The sequence below is a fragment of the Schistocerca piceifrons genome, chromosome X (assembly GCF_021461385.2).
Source record: "Schistocerca piceifrons isolate TAMUIC-IGC-003096 chromosome X, iqSchPice1.1, whole genome shotgun sequence".
In the NCBI taxonomy this organism is placed as follows: domain Eukaryota; kingdom Metazoa; phylum Arthropoda; class Insecta; order Orthoptera; family Acrididae; genus Schistocerca; species Schistocerca piceifrons.
In genome coordinates this window covers 376,071,864-376,091,727 of record NC_060149.1, presented here as the reverse complement: position 1 = coordinate 376,091,727, position 19,864 = coordinate 376,071,864, and positions in this window count along the sequence as shown.

The following is a 19,864-nucleotide window of genomic DNA, read 5'->3' as shown; positions in this document are numbered from 1 at the left end:
GGTTCCTGAAGTGTCCGCTGTGCTGTGCGTGTGATCATTGCTTGTACAGCCCTCTCGCAGTGTCCGGAGCAAATATGGTGGGTCTGACACACCGGTGTCAATGTGTTCTTTTTTCCATTTCCAGGAGTGTACATGAGCTGAATAGCGTTTCGCCGGGTGCGGTGGCCGTGCGGTTCCAGGCGCTTCAGTCACGAACCGCACGGCTGCTTCAGTCGTAGGTTGGAATCCTACCTCGGGCATTAATGTGTTTGATATCCTTAGGTTAGGAAGGTTTAAGTAGTTCTAGGTCTATGGGACTAATGACCTAAGCAATTTGGTCGCATAGTTCTTAGAGCCATTTTTCTAACCTTTCGCGTAAATTTTCTTTACATAAACGGCCGTATCTTTAGATCGTATTGACATATAAGCTCACTTTTTTACACCACCAAGGGACCGTATACCACAGGAAGTGCGATACATTTCCGCTTGTTACGTCTACCCGTACTCGAGGTAAACGGGTTTTAAGAGTTGGGTAGACAGATAGACGGTCAAGAAAGTGAGACTAGTAGGGTTCCATTTTTACCGATGTAGGTGGCGAAATCCTAACAACGAAAATAGCTACGACAGTACTGTAGATGAGGGCCGCATAAATAATTCCCCCTACTCTTTATTCGAAATGTTCTAGCCGCAGTCGATACATCAACGTATTAATCGGAGCTACACTTTCGATCCAAATCACGTTTACAGGAATGCAAATAAAATCCATTTGCCTATACACGTGGTAATTCAGATCCCAGTATTAATGCCACCGCGTTTTAGAACTGCGAGCACTCCCATTGCTAGCTAGCTTAAGAAACACTTCGCCTAATGAACGTGTTCTGGCTGTGGCGAATCTAATGGAGAATTCGAAATATTGTAGAATACGTTTGGCAGCTATGTAGCCGTTTATTTCCTGGGGTGATCCAGAATTATCCTACTAAATTTACTCATTAATAACAGTATTTTGTAATTTAAATAAACAACCCGAATGATTGTCACATAAGTGGTGACATGAAGGTAGAAAATTCATGTTTTTGAGTCCAGAAAACTCTATGCAACAGAATGGTTAGTGTTCGGTTCTAATCTCGATGGAGTCAGATAGAGTATCAGTAAAGCAATTTTAAGAAATTCTCGCGCCCCCCAGTACGTTTCATTGCTACCTTTATTCTGTACCGGTGCCCTGTGGATGTCAATATGAAACTCTTGTAGAATTTCATACTTGTTACTGCCTACTTTTTCCTCTTCTGTCAATAATTGAATTGACTTACGTGTGGCACTGAATGATGTTTAACTGAATTTCGTTATGAAATTTCACGCATTGCTAAAGTTGCACACATTCATCGTAGGCCATCAACGGTAATCCAGTATGACTGGTCTGAACGTTTGCACAGACCGCTTCACAGCCGAATACCCATAATATTTTGCTAATTCCTAACGATCTGGGATACTTTGTCTTGCTAAAATAGTTATTTTATCTCGATAAGCTAAAATTCATTTTTATTAGTATAGTTCACACTGATTAGCATTTCTTCTTTCATTTATATCTTATATTTACGTGTTGTGTTTAACACACTAATCAGCATTAATATAGTCTTACACATGATTGAAAACAGTCTGACAAAGTTCGGATAGGTTTTCAATTTCACGCCTGTGCATAGTATATTGGCAGCACTTCGTCGCCTTGCCTGTGTAGCAGACTTTAAAACTGTGCCGATCAGCATAACGAAAAGGCGAGTACGATGGTACATGAGACTATATAATTTGTTACACAACTAATCATGGAATCCACTCTCTCATAACTGTAACATTAAACCTGTCTGTGATGCACAACGCTTCTGCTTTAGTATTTGGCACTAGAGTTCCATGTGCATGTCAGTGGTTTTCCTGTGCTTTCTAAACGAATATGTAACGAACCATACTGACCCCACCCCCACACACACATACATAGAAGTAAACTTTCACATGTATAATATACTAGCTGAGGAGTATCTCCCTTATGTCCGCTAATAATCCTGTCTGGTAAGGGTACCACACTGACGAGCAGTACTCATTAATCAACTGAACAAGTGTCTTGCAGGATTATTCTTTCGTACGTGAATTACACTGCCCTAGGATTCTTCCAGTGAACATGTCTTACATCTGCTTGTTTATAATAGGTTTTATGATGTCATTCCACTTTAGGTCACTTCAGACGCATTCTCCATGTTGTATTAGGGTTGGAACTTTTTACAGTGGTTTTTCGCTGACAATGTGACCAATTCACGTTAACTTTCTAATGCTATTATTTTCCTACGTGCAAGAGTACCATCCTTGAATAGCCTGAAAGAGTTCATTCTTACTGAGTTTCTCTAGCATTTAGTATCAAAATCATAAAAATGTAGCAGGTCGAAAATAATTACCTGCTTTCTTAAAAAACCAAAGACAACTTAAACCTTATGCGAAAATCGTAAGTGCATTGCTACTGCTCAGAATGACGACTTCAGATCTCAATGTATTCATTACAACATAATCCATAAACGGAATTGAAATAGTGGAACAAAATTAATCTCCATCGGGTGCACACTTTGTGTATGATTTTGGTGTAAATGCTGTTCCACAGGTACAATCCATACTATCATCTACGGAGATTGTATTTCACTGGCAAGTTGGCCGGTGCTTATTGGTGAATCCTGTTTCATGTGAGCCAACACCATCTCCTCAAATTCAATTGTACTTACAGCTGTTTGTCGAGAAGCACGACCAGCTCAATTTGGCTTGAACGACCCATTTCGTCGTACGTGACAATTATTTTCCAATTAGGATGAAGATCGTTGCAAAACATTCCTCTTTAATTTCCTACAGCTTTCCGGCGCTGTGCCCACCTGCATCGTACGTCAAACGCAAGCTTACAATTTGCAGTAACGGATAATGCTCCTTCTTCGACAACCAGCCAAGAACTATAACAGTAATAAGTCTCCAGAATGATTTTTCACTCTGCAGTGAAATCTACGCTCATTTGAAACTCCCTGGCAAATGAATACTGCTTGTCCTACTGGAGCTCGAATCCAGAATCTTCGTCCATCGCGGGAAAGTCTTCTACGGACTGATCTATGCACGCACGATTCACGACCCGCCCTTATAGGTTTACTTCTGTGAAGTTAGGAACGCAGGTGAGAGGTAAAATGTAAATGTCGTGTGACTAGGGCCTCCCGTGGGGTAGACCGTTCGCTGGGTGCAAGTCTTTCGGTTTGACGCCACTTTGGCGACTTGCGCGTCGATGTGGATGAAATGATGATGATTAGGACAACACAATACCCAGTCCCTGAACGGAGAAAATCTCCGACCCAGCCGCGAATCGAACCCGGGCCCTTAGGATTCACATTCTGTCGCGGTGACCACTATGTTTTTTTGCGTATTGTTCGTTGCGTTTGGTCTGGGCGGACGTCACAAGACATCCGTTCAAGTTGATCGTTGATTCCTTCACTCATTCTCTTTTGTTAGAGGTGGCGAGCAGCCCTCTGACCGAACACGTTGGGCTGCCGTACCGGCACCACTCAGCTACCGGGGGCGGACTAGGTGAGAGGTAATAGCGGAATTATTGCTGTGAGGGCAGCTCGTGATTGTACCTGTATGACTCAGTAGGTAGAGCATTTTCCCACGAAATGAAAAAGTCCCGAGTAGGAGCCCTGGCCCGACGGAGAGTGCTCATCAGAGACAAAGGTATCATGGAGTGACCCTGAGAAGTGTGCTAGGATGGCACTGGTTCTCTGTATACATAAATGACATGCTGGACAGGTTGACCGGCAGTCTGCGGTTTGTTTGCTGATGGGGCTTTGGTGCAGGGTAAGATGTCGTTGAATGACTGTGAGAGGATGCAAGATAACAGAATTTCCAGATGGTGTGATGGGTGGCGTCTTGCCCTGCATAAAGCGAATTGCAAGTAAATGCCGATGAGGAAGAAAAACAATCCCGTTATGTTCAAATACTGAAATAGCAGTATGCTGCTTGACACAGTAATGTCGGTTAAATATCTAGGCGCAACGTTGCAAAGCTATGTGGAATGCAACGAGGACGCAAGGGAAGGGGAATGGTTGAGCTCGCTTTATTGGAAGAATTTAAGGAAAGTGTAGCTCATCTGTAAAGGAGACCACATACAGAACACAAGTGCGACCCATTATTTGGTACTGCTCGAGTGTTTGTAATCCCCACTAGGTCGAATTAAATTAGACATCGAAGCAATTCAGAGGCGTGCCGCTAGTTTTGTTACTGGTTGGTTCGATCAACACGCTTGTATTACGGAGATGCTTCATGAACTCGAATAGGAATAGCTGCAGGGAAGATGGCGTACTTTTCACGAAACACTATTTAGAAAATTTAGAGAACCGGAAAAAAGAAGCTGGCTGCAGAACGAATCTGCTGTCGCCAACATACATTTCGCATAACGACCACGAAGATAAGACAAGCGAAATCAGGGCTCGTACGAAGTCATGTAAACAGTTTAGTCTCTCTCGCACAGTTTGCGAGTGGAACAGGAGAGGAAATGAATGGTAGTGGTATAAGATACCCTCCACGATCTACCACACGGTGTCTTGCGACGTATTTATGTAGGTGTAGATGTAGGTATAGTTTTTATGTTCAAGGAAATTTCAATAGTAGGCGTTTAGTCAACAATAGACACATTACAGTCGTTTGTGTATTGTTTTTCAGGGTAGGCCCACAAATGTCGATCCAGAAACAAACCTAATTTACAACTACGTGATTCTCACGCATTCTCATTCGCGACTTTGTACTACCTGATAAATACGTTTCGATAATTGGTTTCTTATAGCAAGAAAATTTGGTTAGGATATTCTACTATCTAATAATTCAGACACTTCCGTGTTGAGATGCCTGTGTAATACTGAACAGAAACGTCCCTTGAATACCCTTTTCGGGTTCTCTCGAAGTTACTTTTACATCTGCCAATTTTGATTTGTTAAAAATAACATGTTGAATTCTGTATGTATGCAAATCATGACCCAGTTACAAAGCTGGTCCCATACTGCGTAAGCTCGTACTTTGTTTACAAGGAGCAAGTTCGAAACTGTTTTCCAGGTGACAATGAATGGCCTCAAAGCAGGCGTCAGTATTTACTGTCTTCTGGGTCGTATTGATCTCTGTCTGAGCAAATTAGTTTCGCATTACGCACAGGATATTACTCGTATCATCTTTGGTACATCTTAATTAAAGAGAAGGGATGAAGGTATGCAACATTCCTTGACGAGTATTTCTATTACAGCAAAAAACTGCTCATTTTTCTGTGTACACACTTTAGGAACGCCGATTCGACGTGAGTTACATGGCTTCCACGCAGATAGCGGAAATTTCTGTCTTTTGCTGGTAGTGAATACCATCTGTAGGAGCGGTCGTGTTTTGTTGGCAACTTCTTTCCTAACGATTACATTCATATCATAGAGCATATTATATGACACCTTCCTCTTTTCTTACGAGTTGCATCTCCAGCTCTCTCCTGGATGACTTCTCTGCTATTTTGTTTAACTTATGCCACAGTGATTCGTTCCATGCGATCTTGTATACTACGCTATCCCTGTGTCAGATCTTTAGTATAGGGTGAAAACACTGAAGTGATTACAATTCCAGTTTTTCCTACATTGAGGGTTATCCCATATTGGTGATTTTTGTCATTGTGACAAAAAATTTCCGTGACTGTCACGTCTCGTCATAAAAGTGCAGTGCGCTCACGAAGGATGACAGTCACTAAACTTTTTTTGAAATCCAAGCGTCATTTGCCACATGGATTTTGAGCAGACGGTCATTATTTGCGAACTCACGAGGCGTGAAAGAAAATATCATAAAAAAGGGTAGTTGGCACACCCCCCCTTGGGGTGACAGGCTAATATGTGGAAAGTCTTACACAAAATTTCAGAAACTTTGGTCAAAGTCAAGAGAATTTTTTTCAATATTTTCTAAGAAGTGTTGAAAGTTTTGATGAATTACTTCGAATTTTATCTCCTCTAACATATGAAAATATGAGTATTAGATTGTCTGTCCCAGCTGAACGCAAGTTGTTCCAAGCACTAGGAAATATTATTCGACTGACATATTCATCTTCTTTAATTTTCAAATTTGTGTCCTCCAATCCTTCAAATTTTTGTCTAGAAGTGCTGCTATTTTCCCTTTTCTTCGACCAGAATGTCATTATCGATATCATTTTCGTGCACAGTCACACTGTGCAAAGATGTAGATGTCATGTTTGCGTGTTACTGTGTCGATAATCAGGAAACAAATGGGGAGCGGAGAATGCACGGACAGCGACAATTTTGTCACCCTGCGCGCGTGGCAATCAAAAACTAGCGGCGCAGTGACAGTTTTGCCACGGGCTTATTCCCGGATCGACAGACAAAAGTGTCACCCGGCTGTCATCTCGTAACATGCGCGCGTCTACGTATATTTCGACAGACTCAACAAGAATGACAAAACAGTCCGGTGACAAAAATCACCCGTGCGCGCTTTCTCTTAGTTACCGTTAAAACGTAGAACTATTCTGTTTACATATTTGAATTAAAGTCCATGCTCTGTAACGGAATGGTTTGCGCCCTTCTTTTATAAAGTATTTCATTCGATGCATTTCCCTTACAGTGGGTATTCTTCGAACCGTCCTACTATTGTTCCCGAACTTCCCTAGAGTTTGTTCTTTTCTGTAATATATCTGTCATTTGTGTTGAGTCTCCTCTTCGTAATCAGTACTGCACTGATTTCTTTCCAATTAGCACCTGTAAGTGGATATTTCTGATGTTACGGAAGGCTCTTGTAATATTACAACCAGCTCTCTGGGTTATGTGCGAAAGCGCGAGAGTGACCGTAATCCACTCTCCTAAAAGGGGGACGCGTCTGAATGGTAGATGCAGCGCATAGGAGACAGGAAGAAGCAGCAGAACACACGACTGCAGACGATGCGCTCATCTCCAGCCAAGAGTTACCGACACACGCGGATCGAGTGCACTCGAGTGTCACACAATAAAATTATAAGAACGCACATGGTAGTAGTGTAATATACCTACGAAAAAATTTCGAAGAGACAAAAAAAAAATTCTGACTGTGCAGCAAATGACAGCACCACGCATTTAGAAGTTAAAAAACGTTGAAGAAAGAGAAAAGTAGCACTTGCGCCATAACATATTATGAACTTCAATGTAAGTATGGCTTTGTGATACACTCTGACAGTGTCTAGACATAGATCGAATATATTTTGGTCAGTCGTTGCATTTTTGTTAATGAGACCACGGATTGTAACAACGAATAGATGAGGTACAGTATATCAAATGATTCGTCGGCTTAATGCTAGGAGTCGAAAACCTGTGAAGAGCCATATCATCCAGAGCAATATCGTCACCTCACTGTCTGCTGCAGAAGCCGCTAATTCACGCTGCTGTTTCTGGTGCCACACATCACAGGGTACAGAGATTACAATGAGTGCACGAAGAATGCCATTGGGCGCCCGAAACAATGAAAAAGTTTGCGTGTACTTCAATAAAACAAGGCAGAACCCTACCGTTCTAAAACTGTGCAAAACGATTTGCGAAATACTCCAAGATACGTAGTGTTTGCCTTCCATTTTCCCCCTCTCCTTCCGCCACCCAATCCCCGTTTGATGAAAACTATGCTACTGAGCACAAACTGGTAAGCCATAGCGCGATTTGTACGTGCCTAGGACTAGCTCTCTAAGTTACGAGCTGAGGCTGAATGGTTATGGATCACGACTTGGCTCTCCCTCATTTTCAAAGTGTTTTGGAGCCTAAGCCATGACTCATAACGGGGAAAGGCATACTGCAAGTTACAAGGTAGACTTGCCTAATTCAACTGTCCATGTTTATATAACGGATCTCATGTAGCAACGGAAATGCTTATACTGGAATGACCAGAAAATGATCTAATATTTGCGTCGCTTTTGGTTCTAGCTAAACAAGTGCTGTTGGTGACACAGATTCTGGCCACAGGGGAAAAATATGGCACCAGTTTATTTATAGGACCAACAGACACCGAGATGCACGAAAACAACTCTCACAGAAAAAAGAAGGCACGGCTCAAGATAAATGGGGCTCAGCCTCCCCCTGACAGCGTACGTCCGTTGCGAGATACCACAGGAAACCACCCTAGTGGCAGCCGGAAAGGAGCCTGGACAAATGCCCCACTCGCTACGCAAAGCGTATGGCCTGAGACATCTCTAGCCTCTGGCACTTGCAGAAACGTTTCGACATCGCTTAAGCAATCACCGACAAACAGCCAGGCCCGTACAGACTCAGGCATTACGCATCTTAGCAAATGCAGCGATCAGTCTGCTGAACATCCTAATACTTGCTACCTTGTTTACTGTCTAGTCTCGTTTAGTAACTACTATAGCAGGTTCATCGTAATGCGTGCATCTACACGGCATAAGTTCTACATGCCTTTACAGTTATTTGCTGTGATTTTCAGTTTTAGTATATAACAGCACCAGTAGCCGTAATTATTGTGAGGAGAGATCCATAGGAAGTAAGCCATGGGATTGGAAATAAATAGATTTAATACTCCATTAAATTACACTGGTGTCATTCTACAACATCTGCAGTTGAACCAAAGTGATGATAAGTGCTTTGTGATGAAAGATACTGTTGTGTTTCTCGTAGCTCATCCTACTGATGCGTTTAGCATTCATGAATGTGTTGACATTGTGTGCAGAAATACTTGGGAATATGAGCTCATTAAACACCCACTATTCTAGCAGAAAGCGTCCACCGAAATTTACATATGCATTACCTGCTCAAAAGTATTTGGACACCCATATGCAATGCGCATTCGACCAAAAGATGTCACGGGAGAAGGACCCGCACGTATAAAAGGAGACGGGAGTACTGTGTTGTCAGCAGAGAAGCAGTAACATCAGAATGTTTCGGTCACGTCAGCTTTGCGACTTCTAAGGTGGACTAGTCACTGGATGTAACCTGAGTGACACTTCAAACCTAGTAAAGCTGCCTCATACGAGACCAGGCAGATCTCATGTACTGACGGACGGGTAAGGCCGAGCATTGCGGACATTGATTGTAAAAAACTGCATAAAATCAGCGGGAGGAATTAATGAGCTCCGAAGTGCTACCAGTAGTCGAGCTAGCACAATGTCTGTCCTTTGAGACTTGACAAGGCTGGGTTACGATAGTCGAGCAACTTCTCAGAAGTTACATGTTTTTATAGCCAATGGTAAATTACGCTTGTAGTTGTGTGAAAATCGACAACACTGGGCAGTGGACTAATGGAAACGAGTGATCTGGAATGATGAATGGCAGTCCGATGCGAGGGTTTCGATTTGGTTCATGCCCGGTGAATGTTACCTGTCAACATGTGCAATGGTAACGATGAAGTACGGAAGAGTTGGCGTTGCAGTTTCGGGGTGTTTTTCGTGGTTAGAGTGTGGTCTCCTTGTTTCGCTTAAGCAAACGCTAAATTTGGAAGGACATCAACACATTTTGCAGTTTGTGTACTGTTTACAGTAGAGGAACAAGTCGGAGGATATGATTGTTTATATCAGCATGACAAAGCACTCTGCCGGCCGGAGTGGCCGAGCGGTTCTAGGCGCTACAGTTTGGAACCGTGCGACCGCTACGGTCGCAGGTTCGAATCCTGCCTCGGGCATGGATGTGTGTGATGTCCTAAGGTTAGTTAGGTTTAAGTAGTTCTAAGTTCTAGGGGACTGATGACCACAGCAGTTGTGTCCCATAGTGCTCAGAGCCATTTGAACCATTTGAACAAAACACTCTGTCATTAAGCAGAATTTATGAGGAGATGGTTTGTTAGTAACAACATGCCTGAAATGGATTTGTCTGGCTTCTTTTAAAAAGGGGTATCTATATCGAAGAGGAGCAACTGTACAATCTACCAGTATCTTAGGACGTTCTGGTGCGGCTCGATTAATAAACATGAGATGGCAGCATTAGTCTGACAAGGTAAAGAAATTGGAAAATTCGAATAAATGTCTTGTTTATTAGAATAATTACTAGAACAAACCATCGCATAAATTAATACAAAAGGTACCTTCTGCTACACTTAATAAAGTTACATTCGGCCCGATTCCTGAATAGGCAATATTAAGAAAATTCAGAAATATTTCCCATGTGTTTGTCGAATAAAACCAAAGGTTTACGGAATCCTCAACGCAGGTTAAATATTGGACGCGAATGTAACCAATACTGAATACTGAGCTCAGCCGAGTCGTCACTATGCTATGCCCGTCAGAAAACCTAATCAGTCGCACTGCCACCAGATACGAGCCAATCCCTAGCAAAAGGAAAGCAGTAACATCTTACCTCAGATCGCTAAGCGAAATGCATAGAGATGAGCAACAAGTGCTTGTCAAAATTAATGCGAAAACGGAAGTTGCTCTCTCAAAACTAATACTGCAGCCACTCTCAGTACCAATACCAATATCATGCACTCCTTCTCTTCAGCTCAAATGCAACAGAAATATCAGACCGAGATTGTATGATACAACTTCCAACAGGCTTCTTCCGGCTCAGTACTGCCTGCTTGCACAACTCGTAATAATACGCAGTTCGCGGGCAAAACTGCTCCGACTAACTCATATTAACATGCACTGCACTTCCTTTCAAGCCTACTTAGGACTGCGCACATGTCACAATAACAGGCTGACTGCCTCAGTGCAGCTGGTTCCACACAACTCACTCTTTACAGCTGCCACCTTGTAATTGCCCCTTTTCCTTCCTTCAGATACGAGACACTCACATGTCACCACCACGCCCTAGACGTTAGTTGGCTGAGACACTCATTTAAAAGATCGGCAGTAGCAAAGGAATGTCGACATCGACCAGTAAGCGGTCTAAAATATACCAAAGAACTCCCCGCTAACCGATATGCAAAAGTATGAAACCGAAAAGACGAGTGGCTGAATCAACAACTTTCAGACTGGACTACCACCGTCCCAAACTGAACCCAGTGGAACGCCTATTGGGATGAGTTAGAATGTCGACTTCTCTCCAGACTCCGGCATTCAAATCTCGAGCCTCCCTGGTTTCGGCTCTAGAGGAGGAATGGGCTGCCATTTCTCCACAGACATTCAAACGCCTCATTGGAAGAGTCCTCAACAGAGTTTCGACGTCTCATAAAGTCGAAAGGTCGATACACCCCTTATGCTTTTGAATAATTAGTGTAAATTCAGAGAATGAAAGTAGAAAAAAGTATTAAATAGCAAACCATTACATCTACATCTATCTAGTCTCCGCAATTTATTTGTCGGTGTGTGTGTGTGTGGGTACGACTGGCACCACAACCATGTCCTTACTTTCCTGTTCGAATCTGTGTTCATGAGCTGGAAGAAAGAAAGTCTATAATTTTCATGTGGGCTCTACTTTCTGTGACTTTCTTGTCAATATCATTTCGCTCAACAAAAGTTATGCATCGCCTGCATATCTGTGAACGTGTCTTAGATTCGAGGAAAGCAGCGAATGAAAGAATAAGCCAGATGAAAATAAAAAAGATTGCTTCATTGTAAAATGAAAACGAAACAATTACCAAAATATACGCAGTCTGTTCGGAAGTGCCCTTTTTTTTTTCTTTTTTTTCTTATCTGTGATACGAGAACCCGATACTGGGTAACCTTCAACGATGTGTCCACCGTGTACATCGTAACATAGTGGAATAACCTCTGGTATGCTGTCCAAAATGTGATTCAGACGTTGTCAGTGCCTCTCCCATTTTCTGACGATGATTTTTCTGAGGTGACCCACTGTGTAGGCAGAGTTCCTCCGAAGTCATGTTGCACGTTTTACCCGGTCATGTCCGCAGCTTGTGGTCGTGCGGTAGCGTTCTCGCTTCCCGCGCTTGGGTTCCCAGTTTCGATACCCGGCGGGGTCAGAGATTTTCTCTGCCTCGTGATGACTGGGTGTTGTGTGATGTCCGTAGGTTAGTTAGGAAGTAGTTCTAAGTTCTAGCGGACTGATAACCATAGATGTTAAGTCCCATAGTGCTCAGAGCCATTTGAACCATTTTTGAACCCGGTCATAAATATGATGAGTCTGGTTCATGTTAGAAGATTCTGCAGGCTATTGCTGCGCTCTCGAGTAAGGTTTCACGAGGTGGCAGTCGTATGCTCGCTCGTTGTCATCTTCAGTGACGAATCCGTCGCCAAAATGTTAGGCCTTCACTGTGGATTTGAGGATCGTATCCCAATAATGCACGACACTCATCCTACTCTATATCAGTTACGAGAGGCGTCCAACAACCGTAAATGATATTGGCCCAAATCATTACTGATCGACGTCCTTGCTGATTGCGTGACATTGCCTGCCTGAGAAGTTCGCCTCCACTCTCGTCTATCATGATCAACAGGCTTCAGATAAATCTTGCACTCGTCGATAGAGAGAATCTGACGCCACTGATCCTGGTGCCTTACCAGGTATTCCATTCACAAACTTCTACGCGCATACGATGCTGATGAGTTTCAACTATTGTTCGTAATGGGTACCTAGGGGCCAAATTGATCTTGTGGAGACCGTTGTACAACATCTGGTTTGACACAGCTACCCCAGTTAACTCCAAAAAGGCTGTGCGTTGTTCTCTTACAATCTGTTTGAAATATATATGAGGAGTTGTCACGAAGCTGTATTATCACCTCGTCAGAATCAAGCTGAGACCTTGAATATTCAACCTTTATTGCGATATATTTCTCCCATTCACGGATGACTTGGTAGAGAAGTTTATTGCAGAAGCAGGAATTTGGTTCTTCATGAAACAATTCATCGTGAAAATAACCCTGATGTCATTCTAAAAATGCCTGACAGGCAATGCTATCTTCATATTCTTGCATATGGTAACAGGCTTCCTCCATATATTCACCCTTCCATGCGATAATACATCTGTCTCAATGATGGACTACTTGGTGGAGACATTGGTTGTAGAAGCCTGTATTTTTCTGTTCAGAAAACGTTACGTCGTGAAAACAACCTGGAGTCATTCTGGAAATTCTTGGCAATGACTTCTTCACCCGAGGACAGAGGAAAAACCCACTGGATGGCCTACACCGCTCCTGTGACTGATACATGGCAGCAGGGCTCGTTTTCTCTCTACATGACTTTTCTTTCGACCAATCCTTAGAGTTGTTGCTACGAGTCTGCTGCAATCTACTTTGCTCAAAAACTAGTTGAGGTTCTTCTCCTGTTGCAGGAAACAAGTCATACTGATTGTTAACCGGCCCTTCAAATGTGATTCCTAAAGTGTTTTCCTTCTTCCTATTACTTGTCCCCTTGTCCGAGCTTCCACTGTCTCTTCCCCCATTCAACCTATCTAACATAAAGTATGCCATTTCTAAACCTACCTGAAGGGCCTAAATCTTTCTTCCCTACGTGATTTTCTTGTCTCGACTACATAATCTCCGACTCTATGGGAGAGACTCATCTATACTCTACTGGCTTCCCCGCTACAATCACCCCAGTGAAACATGAACCCTTAGTTCTGAAGTGTTTCTCCCATTCTAACTAATGTACCGCAACATCCATATTTACCCTGCTTTTACAGCAAACTGAGAAGCACTACAACGAACTTAAACTGTAGTAAAGTAATAATTAGTAAACACCTATATTTCGGCGAGTCGTGCAGCTAACTTCTAGGCGGAAAGTGGACATAAAAACACGAAAAGGTAAACAACACACAGATGTACACTGAACGTATGTTTTAGGTAACAACAATTTTAAACCGACACTATCAGGAAATTATGCAAAGTACTGAAATGAATCCAGAAACGACTAGACGGTAGGCGGACGTCAGCACTTGAATGAATTACCGCACAATAAAATATTTATAAATTGACTGCTTCATTTGATATGTCCTCTCCAGGGGCCTGCTATGGTACTGGTACTCAGGGCTTTCAATGGGTACGAGGGCTGTAGACATGTACCTGCAAGGAAACAAAAACTTTAATTACTTCATTTTATTTTTTCGAGGGGAAAAGTAAAACTTTATTATTATCCTTTTTATGAGCTGTAATTTGAATTTTTGGTAGTGGTCTTCAGCTGGTAATGTCCACGGCAAGTGACCACAACAGGTCAGATATTCAGTGCTTTGTATCTCACGATAGTGGATGAATATTCAAATAGCGTAAAGCGACTCTGCGGTGTACACCAATTCGGCGGTCAACTTCACATGTTGACAATTCTTCTTGCTGTAAAGTGAAAACGCGCGTACGGCTTACGCTTGAAATGACCGTTAGAAGCATGTTGACGGACGTAATGATGTACAGAACCGGATTCTACTGTTTAATATTACAGATACAACACGGTCTTCTAAGGTGCACTCTGACTGCAGGTTTACTCAATTACACATTTAACTATGGTCGAACGAGTATAGAGTAAATGGTTTTTCTTAACAAAATATATAAACATCTTAAGTCATGCGGCTGGTGCAAAATCTTTTTGAGCAGTTTATATCGTCGATTCTTTTTGGAATGAACATTCTCTGAAAAAAATGGTTCAAATGGCTCTGAGCACTATGGGACTTAACATCTCAGGTCATCAGTCCCCTAGAACTTAGAACTAATTAAACCTAACTAACCTAAGGACATCACACATTCTCTGAAACTTCAAAGAAACCTCTTTGTGTTCCGCCTCTTATGACCTCATTGACGGCAGGACGGTAAACCCTAATCCTTTCTCCTTATTTTCTCTGTGATCCACCAACCTTGTAATGCTTAACATTATATTTCGGTGAGTTCTACGTGACGTTCTTGAACTAATTAAATGCGACAGTGGCAAAACACACCTCTTTCGATCTTATCTATCTCGTTACCACATACCTTTTATATAGTTCCGAAGCTGCTTTAACATCTGAAGTGTCCGCACAGTTAAGAATAACATCTTGAGTTCTGTAAGCAAGAAAGAACTCAAACCAGTCACTGAACTGATCCGATTTTCCGGAAGCTCGTATTTTGTTCACTAGGCGAGAGTATGAAACTGTACAGAATAACTTTCAACAGCCAAGAAATACGTAAATTTTGGAGCAGTCATTTACTTTCTTCTGAGTTTCATGGACGAGCTGAATGAGTACAGTTTTGCAATACAGCAGACTGCAGAATCCAAGATGACTCCAAGGGAGGAGATTTTCGTTCTCCTATATGGTCACAACACGCGAGCATAAAACGTATTCCATAATTCTGCATCCGACTGAGATCCAGCGAGATGGCGCAGTTGTTAGCACACTGGACTCTGATTCGAGAAGACGTCGGTGCAAATCCGCTTCCCAGCATCCTGATTTGAGTTTTTTGTGCTTTCCTTAAAACACTCCAGTCAAATGCGAGGGTGGTTCCTTTGAAAACACACTGCCGATTTCCTTCCCCATCCTTGACGCAATTTGAGCTTGCCTCTGTCTCTAATGTTCTTGTTGTCGATGGCACATCAAACCTTAATCTTCCTTCCATCATCTTTGGCATCAGACTAAGCGATATATGCTCATAAATAACCCACCAGCCCGGCGCTCCTTACAGAAAATTCAGTTTGGTTCGAGTAGCCAAGCAGTGTGGACGTGCTAATTACGTCCCTGTCGCATAGTGCACGTTCGGTGTTTGTCCACTTGCTTCGACCGTTTCGCCGGTCCTAGTATTTTCATCGATAAGACTGGCCAACTCTTACAGAAAATCAAGACTGAACTTCAGTTTCAGGAGCGAATTTGTTCGGCCAAAAGCTTTGGAAGTAGAATGTTTCTCCGAAGCGAAGTAAAGATCCCAAGTGACGAAATTGTTGGTATACATCTTATGTTACTCAATAGTGTGGTGTATGTCAGGCTTCTCAACGACGCAATCTGTGACAGCATCCTTCGAGAGACAAAAACGGACTCAAATTCTGCCGCACGGTTGGTAATGTGCGTGCTGTGTAAATCGACCGTGCAGGGCTGGGACTGCGGACGATCCAGATCTTCGAAATCCCTTTCGAACTGCCCGCAGACGAGGTTGTGTCTGCATTTCACCCTTACAGGGTGGTTCATGGACATGCTGCACAGAAGTGGGCTCATTTCAAGACATTCTTTGTCTTTAATCACGTGCGTCAGGTCTGCATTACTTTAAATAAACACGTCCCTTTCTAGTTATACACTGTAGAATGCAGAGCCGTTATTATCTACGACGAAAAGCCGAATACGTGTTATGGATTGTGCAAAGAAGGCCATGTCTAGTCCGAGTGTCCACAGAGGAGGATAGCACAACTGTCATCTGGGAATAGGATCCTATGACACTCACGAACGGGCCGTAGCGACACTCCGCAGATGGCTGAGGCACTATAGAGGAAAGAAGTGACGCCCACGCCGATCACAACCACTGCGTCGACAGCTATGTCGACGGATGATAAAAAGGCCAACGGAGGCATAAATATTGATATCGTGATAGGGGCCCAAGCAGCGTTCGTGCCGTCGTCTGACACAGAGGCCCACTCTCGTAAACAAGTATCGCCGAAAAGCGCAAGAGGAGACGGAGGGCGTCATCTGGTAACCACATGACACAATCGCAAGCAGATGTCTTACCTTGTGCAGAAGCTAACGCGCTGATTGAAGCCATGGAAACGCTCAACCTTCGTCCACATACCGTTCCGGATACTGTCGCGTCCTTGTCAGAAGTGACAAAGACTGACAATGATCGCCGGAGTGAATAATGCTCCCTTGTCACTGTAGCTCCAATGCTGGCGTTGAGCTACTCGGAGGTTCTAACAGCTGATTCCACCTCGCACCAATCTCTATGGGCGGATGTGCCCCAAACTCCGTCTGCTGGTGCAAGAACTACCCCTTCTAGACACTTGGGATAGCGTGGATGGTGACCTCCTAGGATACACATACGTCACCAGTCACTCCGCGAGGCGCTTCGATCGCGTTTATGTATCCCCCGATCTAGCTTCAGGCGACGATGGACGTAGGTAGATATCCATTAGCCCTTTTCAATCATGGTACATACACCTGCACTGTCTCTCTCTATCGTCAACACACGTACATATACATTATCTCTCTCCATCGTCTACAGATATGTTGTCGTGGCTGCTGGAAAATAAATGTAGCGCACCTGCAGGAGCAGGAATGTCGTCGACTCGTAAGAGACACTGGACTGCCTGCGAAAATCGACTGCTGACATATTCCTCCACAGTGAACTGGTTGCTCGAATGCGTCAAACCGGTACTACGGCGCGCCACACGACGTAATATTGCTTTACGTTGCTCCGAGAACTCACTGTAAGCCCACCGTCCCCTGACCGACAGGCAGAGATTCGTCACATCTCACATACGCCGCGTCGTCTCGAATATGTAGTGGTGTGAGCAGCAAGTCAAGATCGGGTCAGCGGTGAACCTCCGTCTATGCACCACATTTTTCGGGAGCGGCAACAGTACCGACGAACAATGATCCACGTTCTTGGCATGCCAGATGGCCGTCGCTTGACTGCATAGGCAGACATTGTAAATGCATTCGTTGTCTACTACAGACGGTTTTACTTTGAGGAGCATTTCGACGGTGCAGCTTTCGCTAAGTGCCACAGTCGATGTCGGATACCCTCGGCACCCCGGCAGCAGAACCTGTTATGATGTCAGTTACCTGCCCAGACATCGAGGAAGCCACATCACCGGGTACAGCCATCAAGTCCTTTGGTTCAGAAGGTATCTCCTTGGAGTTATACCGGGCCTTTCATGATATGATTCTTAGATGGACGTTGATGTATCAGGAATATATGAGGCCTAGTGTGCCGCTGCCGTTGTCCTTTCTTGAAGGCCTGAATATCCAGATGCCCATGCCAACAGGGGGACGAGGGACTGAGCATTCTTGCCCGTCGACTTCGCCCAACTTACTTAAAATTTGCTCAGTATTTACAGTGGTTTACTAAAAACCTTAAACACATCGCTTATTTTACTTTACGGGAATCCTTTAACTTTTCAAATTTTTATAATTTTGGAAATAGTACCGAAGATTTAACTTTTAGTTAGTGTAAAAGCAAAACATCAGATACGTCCTTTTGTCTGCGTGAATTTTTATGCATTTCAACAAAATAACACATACTATTTACAATAATCACAAACTTTCTCACCGCCTTTCCATTATTTTAGGCAGTCTAAACCAAACACTTTTATTTTCAAACCTTGTTTTGTCAAGAAAAGACTTGACTGCCGCTGAGGCGTTCGGCAGTTTCAAATTTCAACGACTTAAATTTAGCGTCTTGTGAAGTATCAGTTTCTTCAACTTCTACTACCGCGCGGGGTAGCCACTCGGTCTAGTGCGTCTCGTCACGGTTCGCGCGGCTCCCCCCGTCGGAGGTTAGTGTTGTGGATTGGCAGGAGACCAACCCACTAAATTTAGAGGAAGCCGAAAGGCACGCGTTTTAGCTCACGCAGGCTGGCGTGAGGTCTGGAACAGGACAAGGAAATTAGAACTTAGAAAAACGGACGCAGATGGTGGAATACTTAACTTTAATCCATTAATGTTGAACGTAGCTCTTGTCTGTACATTATTTACAATATCAATAGCTACTGATAATGGCGCCTTGCTAGGTCGTAGCAAATGACGTAGCTGAAGGCTATGCTAACTATCATCTCGGCAAATGAGAGCGTATTTTGTCAGTGAACCATCGCTAGCAAAGTCGGCTTTACAACTGGGGCGAGTGCTAGGAAGTCTCTCTAGACCTGCCGTGTGGCGGCGCTCGGTCTGCAATCTCTGATACTGGCGACACGCGGGTCCGACGTATACTAACGGATTTAGCCGATTTAAAGGCTACCACCTAGCAAGTGTGGTGTCTGGCGGTGATCTCACAGTTAGTTTATGTTAGGTTAGGTAGTGTGTAAGATTAGGGACCGATGACCTCCACAGTTTGGTCCCGTAAGATCTTACCACAAATTTCCAAATTTCAGCTTCTGCTTCCAAATTACCGCGTTTACTGTTCATTTTGACAACTCCATTACCACAGTTAATGATTACCTTTTCTTTACCCAGCAAAACGACGTAAAATTGATTTCGGAATTCAAATCTGGAACGACCAGGAAATTATCTTCGAATCCTCGTCCTTTAATTTTGAATTCCACCAATATTTGACTTTTAATTGGCTTACTGCTTTTGCCAGTAGCCCCTACGACTTTGGCAACTTTTACGGTCATCATTATTAATCTGTGTTAGTCTGAAATGTACTCAAATATGACTTGATATAGCACTGATTTGTGATCCTGTGTCAAGAACGACTTGCAATCTAACTTTGTAAATTTCGACAGGAATGATGATTTGTTTGCTTGCCTTACTGTCGGAGTTATTTAGTTCTTCCCATAGCAAATCTTGACCGACGATAAGGTCATTCTAAGACATGTTCTTCACCTGCAGATCACATATGTCTGGAAGTTTTTTCGGTTTTCAGATTTGAAAGTCTTTTATAATTTGAACCCGTTGTTGGCCAGGTATCGTATCATCCGGAGGCTCTTTCTTTCTTGGTTCTGGTTGGTTCCTGGTTCTGGTTCATCTTTCGAAATTGCTTCATCTGAAATTATAAGACAGTATTTCGTCACGTATTCATTTATTCCCATTACTTCAACACATTCTTTATCCGAACTGTCTTCTAAGTCTGACCATACTGGGTCACTGTTCGGTTCTGACAGAGGCACTTTTCTTAGATAGATTATAATTTCTTCCTCTGATCTTCTGTCAGATTTTAAATACCCAGAATCAGGGCTTCCTACTAACGTCACTAGTTCTTTTTCTTCTGTCAAAACAGGTTCTTTGTCTGAACTATCATTTTCGTCGGCACTAATCACGTCTACTTTTATTTCTTATTTTGTGTAGTCGTCGTGAATTTCAATAATTCATAAGCAATTGTCCGAATCTATCT